The sequence below is a fragment of the Nycticebus coucang genome, chromosome 1 (assembly GCF_027406575.1).
Source record: "Nycticebus coucang isolate mNycCou1 chromosome 1, mNycCou1.pri, whole genome shotgun sequence".
Taxonomy (NCBI): Eukaryota; Metazoa; Chordata; class Mammalia; order Primates; family Lorisidae; genus Nycticebus; species Nycticebus coucang.
The window spans coordinates 27,455,159-27,465,970 of NC_069780.1; the positions used below are offsets into that span (position 1 = coordinate 27,455,159).

The following is a 10,812-nucleotide window of genomic DNA, read 5'->3' on the forward strand; positions in this document are numbered from 1 at the left end:
AAATGCCTTATCTGTGTCAAATGGATTGATTGTATGATTTTTCTTCTTTATTTTGCCTATGGATATGGTAGATTGTATTGATTAATTTTCAAATGTTGAATAAGCCCTATATACCTGAAAACAAACTCATACTTCTTATATAATTCCTTTCATATGTTGCTAAGTTCACTTTGCTAATGCTTCATTAAAATTTTTTACTTCATTTGTGAGTGTTATTAATGTTATTTTTCTTTTCTTTCTTTCTTTTTTTTTTTTTTTTTGCCCTTTTGGAGTTTTGGTGTCACAATAATTAATACTCATTTTATAAAGTGAACTAGGAAGTGTTGCCTCCTCTTATATTTTTTTAAAGAGATAGAATTGGTATTAATTCTTTAAATGTTTGGTGGAATCTCCAGTGAAATCATTTAGGTCCATGGCCTTCTTTTTTGAGATGTTTTAAATTATGCATTCATTTACCTTAATCGTTATAGGGTTATACAGGTGATTTAATTCATAATTGGTGAGTTGTGGTTTGTGGTTTTTGAGAAATTGGTCCATTTTGCCTAAGTTGTCAAATTTATGTGTGTAGAGTCATTAAGACTGTTATTTTCTTATTATCCTTTTGATGACTGCAGTGATATTCCTTTTGTTTTCCTGATTTTGGTAATCTGTGTCTTCTCTTTTTCTTTTTCAGTTTTTCTAGCTGTATATTCATTTTATTATTCTTTTCAAAGAAGCTGTCTTTTGATACATCGATTTTCTCTATTGTTTTTCTCTCTTCCATTTCATTAATTTCTGCTCTCACTTTTAGAATTTCCTTCCATCTTTTCGTTTGGGGCTTATTTTGCTCTTCTATTCTGCAGTCATGAAATATGACCTCAGACTATTGATATGCAACATTTTTCTTTTCTAATGTAAGTCTTCAGTGCAATAAATATCTGATTCAGTACAGCTTTAACTGTGTGACATAGATGCTGATGTGTATTTTTATTAGTTCAGTGCATTTTTTGAAAATTTCTTTTGTTTCTACTTATCTGGCACATACGTTATTTAAAAGTGTATTGTTTAGCTTCTAAGTGTTTAAAGATATTTCCATTATTGATTTCTAGGTCAATTCCATTGTGGTCAGATCACAAATTCTATATGATTTCAATTCTTTTAAATTTATAAAGGTTAATTTCCAGGTTTCAAAATACGATTTTTGTGGGGCGGAGGGCCACAAACATTCAGACAACTAATGATGTTAAGCATTGTTTTATGTGCATATTGACCATATGTCTATCTTTCTTTGAGAAATGTATATTGAAATCATTTGCCCATTTTGAAAAGGCTATTTATTGAACTGTAGGAATTGTTTAGTCTAGCTACACATATTTTATCAAATATATAATTGGCAAATTTTTGGTTTCATTCTGTGAGTTCTACTTTCTTGATACTGTCTGAAGCATGAAAATTTTTGTGATGAAATACAATTTATCTAATTTTCTTTTGTTGTCCATGTTTTTGGTATTACACCTATTGTCTAATCTAAGTCAGGAAGTTTTACATTGATAATCTTTTCTTCTCTTTAAAAAATGTGTTTTGGTTGGGTGCGGTGGCTCATGCCTGTAAGCCTAACACTCTGGGAGGTTGTGGCAGATGGATTGCTTAAGCTCAGGAGTTCAAGACCAGCATGATCAAGAGTAAGACCCCATCTGTACTAATAATAGAAAAACTAGCCAGGCATTGGGGTGCCTGCCTGTAGTCCTAGCTACTTGGGAAGCTGAAGCAAGGGATTACTTGAACCCAAGAGTTTGAGATTGCTATGAGGTAGTATGCCACGGCACTCTACACAGGGTGACAGAATGAGACTCTGTCTCAAAAAACAAAAAACAAAAAACAAGGAGTTGTAGCAAAAATACTTCTGAGTTGCTAGATGACCTTGAGCCCTCTGGAGCGATATGGTGGCTCTTTGCAGGCTGAGTGTCCTCTGTGGTGCCCAAGGAGGCCGAGCTCTGTTCCTCCAAACCTCAGTGGTCAGACCTGCTTATTTATGTCTCAGCATTTCTCCAGGACTGACCTCCTCCAGAGTGGTGTGGAACGCAGCACATACATCTGTCACTGAGCCACCACTCTGCTTCCAAGGCTGCATCTCTCCACTGGACTAGTGAGAGGGTTGTCAAGGTTTTGCTCCTGGGCCTCCTTCCAGCTGCTTATTTGAATCCTTGTTCTGTGATGGACTACTCCCTGGCTGCAGCCCTTACTCTCCATAGTCACTGGGGCCTTAGACAAGCTGTTACTAACTGTGTTCATGGGGACACATCACAGAAAGCTGCCAAGGCAGGCCTTCTGGCACTTCCAGCTTTAACTTTTGCTGGGCTTTGTTATTTCAACTATCAGGATGTGGGTATCTGCAGAGCTGTTGCTGTGCTGTGGAAACTCTGACCTTTTTGACTTCCTACCTTAAGAATTGATTGTATTCCTCTTTGCCTCTGCTTTGTCGTGCCATTCAACTCATAATAAGGAAGAAATAATTAAGTCCATTGCTGGACAAAGCTTTTGTTATAATCATGTGGTTATTTTCAAATGTTAATTTTTGAGGAACGGATTTGAGAGGTATTTTTTTTTTTTTTCAATTTGAAAGCAGTCACTGTTTATTAACTGACCAGATTACAAAACAATCAGGGCAGATACCTTAGTTCATTCTTCTAATAAGCCTATTGATTTGGTCTTCCCCGTTACCAGCATCTCCACCTTCTACAAAGTGGGTTGTTTTTCTTCATTCCCCCGCCGTGGAGATGATAACTTAAAAGACCACAAGAAGTTATTTGCTTCTTTGAAGCGTTTTTCCAACAGTATAGATCTCATGAATCAGATCCTCCATGCAGATGATGCCATATTTACCAAGAAATCGTGCAATCAAACTGTTATCAGTCAACGCAATTCATTTCTTATTGATTTTGCCATAACCACGCTTGTAGATTAGCTCATTTACTGACTTCAGATTTGGGTACCCCCATGCAATATACGGTTCTATAATCCTCAGCATGTTGATAGAAGCCTTGTTGAGCTTAACAAAAGTTCCATTGAAGATCTGGCGAAGGCAAAGAAGCTGTAACACCTTTTGGACCTTTGGACTCACACCATTGATACCTCTGATCCTGATGACAAATGCCAAGTTTGGTTCTGCAGGTACATAGAAGTTGCCGGCTTTTCTTGCCATCCTAGCCATCGAAATCTCAGTTCTGTACATCTGCCTATATTCTTTATGATAATGCTTAGCTTTTTTCATAGATAAGCTTCCTCCTTGCCTTTTGAAGCATCTTTTGGGCACACTTCTTAGACGTTTGATCTTCAGCTCTGTGAAATTCTTTTGCTTTTTCTTAAGGGTTTCTGGCACAGCAGGAAACTTCTTTTTCTTCTCTTCAACACTCTCCATGGTTCCAGCCAGAAAAAGAGGGTTTGAGAGGTATTATGGCCAAGAAATTTTAAGGCCGAGTTTCATACTATACTGAGTTAATGGAGTTGCCTCTCAACTTCTAACAAGATTCACAGTTTAACAAAACTCTATGCAACTATATGCTTTTGCCTTTTAATTTATCAGTCTAAGAGATTTCAGCTTTATTACTGTCAACACACAATCAGAATTCTATATTTGGTCTGGGTATAAGAGACAAAGGGAAAGCCTGTTAATTCATGAATAATGACTTTGCAGAAAATTAGATGGTTTAATTTTTGAAAAAAATCCCTCTCTGCTCAGTTGATACCAGCTACTGATGGTTAAATATCCTAGAGAAACTCTAGAATTAGGAAATACTGATATCTCTCTCACATTCTGAATTTCTAAATCCTAGGAAGCAAAGCTTGGAGAGTTTCTGAATGTAGAGAAGTTCCATGTAAGGACTAGATGCCCCTTGTAGAAGTATCAAAATACTATCAATTCTAAACTGACACTTAAGCCTCAAATGTGTTTTACTTGTTCTAAAACAATTTGTCTACAAATATAATGTATAAGTAATAAATTATTATTTTCCCATTATAGAACCCCAACATGAAAATGTATTCTATGAAAAGAAAATTTTAAAAATGTTATATAATAAAAATATATGCTACTCTTTTATGTAAAACAAACAAACCTTTTATATTAATGTATGACTGACATACAAAAAACTGTACATATATAACATGTATGACTTGATGTGTTTGAAGATTAGTATACATGCACAAAATCATTAAACCACCATCACTGTCAATACCATAAACTTATCCGTCACTACCAGAACTTCTTTGCCCCACTTTTTTCCCTTTTGTGGTAAGAGAATTCAATAGAAGATCTACACTGTTAGCAAATTTTTAAGTATACAATACAATATTGTTAATTATGGACCCTATATTATACAGTAGCTCTCCAGATCTTATTTATTTTGCATAACCAAAACTTTGTACTCTTTACCAACACTTCCCCATGTGTCCTTCCCCACCTACAGCCCCTGGCAACCACCGTTCTACTCTCTGCTCTTGTGTTTGACTATTTGAGATGCCACGTATAAATGAGATCATGCAGTATTTGTCTTTCTGTGCCTGGCCTGGTCCACTTGTTCTTTGTGTGTCTTGTGTCATTTTTGCTTCTTTTCTTCCTCTAATGATTTCTTTTTCATTAAGTAAGTATTTTCTCACATAGCATTTTAATTTCTTTAGTAATTTTTCTTACTATATCTTTTGAGTTATTGCTTTAGTGGTTGCTGTAGAGCTCATCATATACACTTTATAAGAATCAGTTTCAGATTTATACTAAGTTAATTTCAGTGAGATACAGAATGTTGCTATTACATAGCTCTATTTCTTCCCCCCATTTTGCTTCATGTTATTCTTGTACATATTATATATACACATGTTATAAAACCCAAAGTACATTTTTATAAAAATTACTTTATATCACTTTATGTCTTTTAAAGAAGGCAAGGGAAGGTAAGAGACCAACCCTCTTCTGATTGTGAATGGCTACATGAGGATCATCATGCTATTCCACTTCAAATGTCCGCTTCTTTCTTTTGTTCCTCGTGCCTGGTGGTGTTACATCTTAACTTTTAATAGCCGCCAAGCTGTTCTGTATCAGGAAGAATAATAATGTATACTATACATTGTGTATTGGCAGGTTCCCTAGATGAGTGTAGTATTTTGTCTAAATCCACTGTTCTAATGCATTCATATTAGGGATTTTTGCTCATTAATTTATACAATCTTATTCATTTAAACACTTTTTTTTTTTTTTTTACTGAGATGGTTTCATGTTTTAGGCATTTCACTGGATGCTGGGGTAATAAATGAGGTTTATGATATTTAAGAATTCCTCAGACAATTAATGAGACAATTACAATGCAGTGTTTGACATGTTATGATGGGAAAGTAAAGGGTGAAATGGGAACAGAGAGAAGTTGTATATAACCTAGATTAGTGGAAGCTCAGAGCCCTTGCTAAACTGTGATGTGGACAATAGCTGGGAGTTAAGGAGACCTGGAGTTGGATGTAGGTGGGCTATGGGCATGAATTGGTTCCAGAACCAGAAATTACAAGTAGAAAGGCCTTAAAACAAGGAGGCTGAGACCATTCTTTGAGCGATGGTGTTTGGGGGAAGCATTGAAAGAACCTTATTGCGATTGAGGCATTGAATGCAAGGGGTGAAATGACAAAATGTAAGTGTAACAGGGAAGGTTGATGTAGAGAAAGGGGCAGGAAGAATCCAAGAGAATCTGCTCAATTGGTAACTGGCTTGTGATCCTGGAAAGTCTCTGTACTTCTTTGGGTAGATTTTCTTCCCCATGAATGAAGGTGACTGTCAAGTGACCTTAGTGCTTATATCAGTTCATACTCTACTAAAACCACGTTCAAGTAGTCACTCTGCACAAATGGCTTCCATTGGTGGGATTGGGGCAAGTTAATACTACTTTAGCCCAAAAGTCTTTGGATAAGCTTTAAAGTCTTGATCTGTGTTTTTTTCCACTCAGGGAGGTTCGTCCCAGGTCCTCTGTACCATACTTTGTTCTCTTACCACACACACTACTAATGTTACAAAGGGTAATCTTAATGTTTTACGATTGATGTCAAAGTCCAACATTTCCACATCTTAAATAATTATTGAGCCAATTCCAATAAAGTAAATTTAAAGTGAAGCAATTATTTCTTAATAGTCCATTTTAGCAAAATAAATTACATAAAGTATTTGTGAATGAGTTGATGAAAATTGCCTTTTTCCAGGTTAGGTTCTGGAATTAGGTTTCAAGTTAGGGAAGGTAACAGTTTAAAATTATTATCTTGGGCTTATTTGTAGTCACTACTTATTAGATGTATTAATGTGAAGAGCGGAAAAGGCAGCTTTTCTGTTCTTTTTATATGCTTGTCAGTTCTGCAAAAGTAGCTATGCCATGAATAAATGCATGTTTTCCATTAAATTAGCATAAGCTCTATCTTATCTCCTCAGAAATTCACCTTTTGCAATTCCTCCCATAATTCTGGTGACTTTGGTATTTGAAATTTTTGAGGGGTGGTACCTGTGGTTCAGTGGGTAGGGCGCTGGTCCCATATACCAAGTGTGGTGGGTTTGAACCTGGCCCTGGCCAAACTGCAACAACAACAAAATAGCTGGGCGTTGTGGTGGGTGCCTGTAGTTCCAGCTACTCGGGAGGCTGAAGCATGAGAATCGCCTAAGCCCAGGAGTTGGAGTTGAAAGTTGCTGTGAGCTGTGATGCCACAGCACTCTACCAAGGGCAATAAAGTGAGACCCTGTCTCAAAAAAAAAAGAAGAAATTTTTGAGAATACTTAATTAAAAATGCATGAAAATCCATGTGTTATCTAACTTTTAGTTTAGGTTTACAGATACATACACACACCCCATTTTATGAAATTTTGTGTGAGCTTCATGCTTCAAAAGGAGAAGGAGTCCTCAGCATGCTTAGCCTATAATGAAGGTGAAGTTTCTAATCCACTGTTAGCAAGGTGGGGAAGTGTCTTCTGTTTTCTAATACTAGTGGTGGGTGGATTTCAATACTTTCTCACTATTGGTGACCAATGGAATTCATTTATTTGAATACTGCATGGGTATAGAAGAAAAGATGTGTAGCTAATTTATTTTTTATTTTTTAGAGATAGAGTCTCACTTTGTCACCCTGGGTAGAGTGCCATGGCATCATAGGTGATAGCAACCTCCAACTTTTGGCCTCAAGTGATCCTCTTGCCTCAGTTTTTCATTTTTAATAGAGATGGGGTCTCACTCTTGCTCAGGTTGCTCTCAAACTCCTGAGCTCAAGTGATCCACCTGCCTCAGCCTCTGAGAGTGCTAAGATTACAGGCGTGAGCCACTGTGCCTGGCCATAGCTAAATATTTTTAAAAGAGAGATAATTAAGGGTCAAATTCAAAGTGTCATAAATTAATTCAGGTTACACTAGAACCACAGTCCTAGTCTCATTTGTTCTGGTCTCAGTGGATCCGGGGGCACACTGGCATCACAGAGCTGGAAAGTAGCCCAAAGTTCAAACAAACCAACATCTGTATTTTTCAGATGCCTTGGAGTACAAAGGATTCAGTTGATCCTTGGTGGACATTAATAATTACAACTAAAGCTAGTGTTGGTTTGTCAGTCATTGGAAGGTGGAATTTCATGATGATATTATGTAATTTGGCTCAGGAAAGGCAAGATAATGTTTTAGAGAAACCTAGTTCTCTTTAGATGTAAAAGTTCTTGCATCCTTATTTATTAAGTAAGTGCAGTTAAGACTTACACTTACTTCTGTACATAAACACTATCTGGCCTTTGCAAACTGGATTGATTGCTATTCACCTTTCACCCAGAAGGTTCAGGTTATAGATTTTTTTGTTGTTGTTGTCCCTGTTGTTGACAGAGTCTTACTCTGTTGCCTTGGCTAGAGAGTAGCGGTACCAACAAAGCTCACTACAACCTCAAACCCCTGGGCTGAAGTGATACCTCTGCCTCTAGAGGGACTCCAGGCACCCACCACCAGGCCTGGCTAATTTTTCTGTTTTTTTGTAGAGATGGACTTTTGCTCTTGCTCAGGCTGATCTCAAGCTCCTGGACTCAAGCCATCCTCCCAGCCTCCCAAAGTGCTAGGATTGCAGGCTTGAGCCACCATGCCTGGCCTTCATATATTGGTCAATAAACTCCCAAGGCCTGGCTCAGTGGTAACCTTCTCCCCTAGGGCTTCCCTCACTCCATCCTGTCAGAAAGGTGTCTCTATAGTATCTATAGTACTTAGATAATAATAATGTATTATTATAATACATTAAATATGTTAATATGTATTTAATCATATATTAAAAGTATATAATAATAAAATTTACATTACTATTATTTTAGTATAAATAGTAATTTACTATTATTTTAGTAATGTAAATTTTATTATTATATACTTTTATAGATTTTTTTCCCCATTGGCCTTTCTTTTTATTTATTTTTTCTCTTTCTAAAAAATATTTATTTATTTATTTATTTTTGAGACAGAATCTGGCTGTCATCCCCAGGTTGGAATGATCATAGTTCATTGCAACCTAAAACTTCTGGGTTCAAGTGATTTTTCTGCTTTAGCCTCCCAAGTAGCTTATAGGCATGTTCCACCACACCTGACTAATTCTTTCTGTTTATTTTTTGTAGAGATGAAGTCTTCCTTTATTACCCAGGATGGTCTTGAACTCTTGGCCTCAAATAATCCTCCCCACTAGATCTCCCAAACTGCTGCGATGGCAGATGTGAGCCAGGGTGACCAGCATTCTTTTTATTTTTACATTTTATCTTCATAGTAGTTTCTCAAAAGAAGAGGTATAATTATCTCCATTCTATTTTTTAATCAGGAAAAATTTAAAAAATTTGTATAGTTTTATGGAGTACAAGGGCAATTTTGGTACATGCACAGATTATGAAGTGGTGAAGTCAGAACTTTTAGGGTACATACCACCTGAAAAACATACATGGTACCACTTTGTAAATGATGACAGTGACATGGGCAAATGGGCTCCTCACAACTGACTCAAAGCCTTTTTTTTTTTGTAGAGACAGAGTCTCACTTTACTGCCCTCGGTAGAGTGCCGTGGTGTCACACAGCTCATAGCAACCTCCAGCTCTTGGGCTTACGTGATTCTCTTGCCTCAGCCTCCCGAGCAGCTGGGACTACACGCGCCTGCCACAACGCCTGGCTAGACTCAAAGCTTTTTTATAGCTGTTTCCTAAACCATTTCTCAAAATGTCCTACTTTTACATTTCATCGGAGACCTCTCATTTTTCATAATATTTTTGATAAGAGCCACATGTATAAACTATCTCATACAGACACATCATACACACACACCACTCACACACCGATATTCACCAGTGTATTAATATATCTTGGAATAATTCAAATGCCTTATTGATTCAAAAGGCAACTTATAGGTTGTAAGTGAGTCTATGTTAGTTTTTTTTTTTTTTTGGTAGTCAATTATCAGTTTAGGAATAGAGTGATTTTAAACTATGTAGATGGAAAGGTCAACAATAATAGGACCTGAAAAATATCCAAACTAACCCAAGAATCTGTTGTACTATTTATAATATATTTATTTATGCACTATTCCTGGGAGAGAGTAAACCATTCACTTTCTCATCATTTTACTACTCATCAACAGCAAGGCGATTTCATGACAATGCAGTTGCTGGCCAGGGACATTAAGATCACACAGTGTCACAGATGAGCCCTGTAGCTGTGAGGATGGTGGATTACTGAAGTGGATCCATTATCGTCATGAGCTCAGCCTGTCAGCCCGCAGCCATCCTTGTCCTCAGGGAAAGAAGAATCTTCTGTAACTTACCCTCCAGCTGTTATGATTTGAAGTACCCCCTTCCACCTAAGCCTTCACAAATCTAACATGCCAACCTCAGAAATAAAACTGTCCTATTCTGTAGTAGCATTCTGGAGAGTGGTGTTTAGAGTGTTGAAGCAGATGCAGGTGGCGCCCTGCCTAGCCCCCCCATTTATTATCTGATCTCCAGGAGTAAGGCAGACGTGGGGATTGTTTTCCCCATTTTTATAACTTTGAGGGAACTAAGGTTTAGAGAGGTTAAATAATTTTCACTGATTGTATTAATCATGTTTACTTTTTATATTAGGTAGTGCGTTGACATCTTGGAGCCTTGGGGACCCATGGTAGGACTACCCCTTCCCGAGATTAGGTAATTCCTCGAGACAGCAGACAAGTGGCTTGGGAGCACACCTTTGACATCCAGAACCCATGGAAATCACTCAGACCATCTAATCCTACACTTTTGCCTGCCTAGCCTTGCTTGTTCCTTCTTGGGAAAGCCACAGTAAAGCTCTGACCCACGGTTTCTACTTTGCTACCTTTGCTTCCTGACTGACCCTGCCACTTCCCTGTGTAACTCTACATGGTGTGGCATGCCCCCTCTTTTGGGGAACTGTAGGTGATAAGTAGGTAATAGTCCTTCAAGGCAACTGTCTCCCTGCCTGTCATCTTACCATGCCTGATTAAAACACATTCTGAGTATATTTTAAAACACCGAAACACAGCTAGAAATTGGCAAACCAGAGCCTGGAAACCAGGTTTATATTCCTAGCATGTTCTTTATAACTCATTTATGAAGAATATTGTGTTTTTTTTACGTGACAATTCAAATGCAATTATTATAAAATGTTAAGATGAATTTATAAAAAAGGTTGAGCTCTTTTTAAAAAAGATAGCTGGCACTCTTGATCAAAGCCCTGGCTACAAATATTTTATGTTGCTTAATAAGACTATTTGTACTAAAATATCTGAATATTATGTAATTGGTATGCAGGAGTTTGAGCAACTTAAA

The 10,812-nt window shown here is 37.2% G+C and overlaps 1 pseudogene across 1 annotated transcript; it reads left to right on the forward strand.

The window, feature by feature from the left end:
* Window positions 1–1,919: 1,919 nt before the first annotated feature.
* Window positions 1,920–2,556, forward strand: LOC128588284 (succinate dehydrogenase [ubiquinone] cytochrome b small subunit, mitochondrial-like; annotated as a pseudogene). Its single transcript, XR_008380745.1, has one exon. The product of XR_008380745.1 is annotated as a succinate dehydrogenase [ubiquinone] cytochrome b small subunit, mitochondrial-like (transcript).
* The last annotated feature ends 8,256 nt before the right edge of the window (window positions 2,557–10,812 follow it).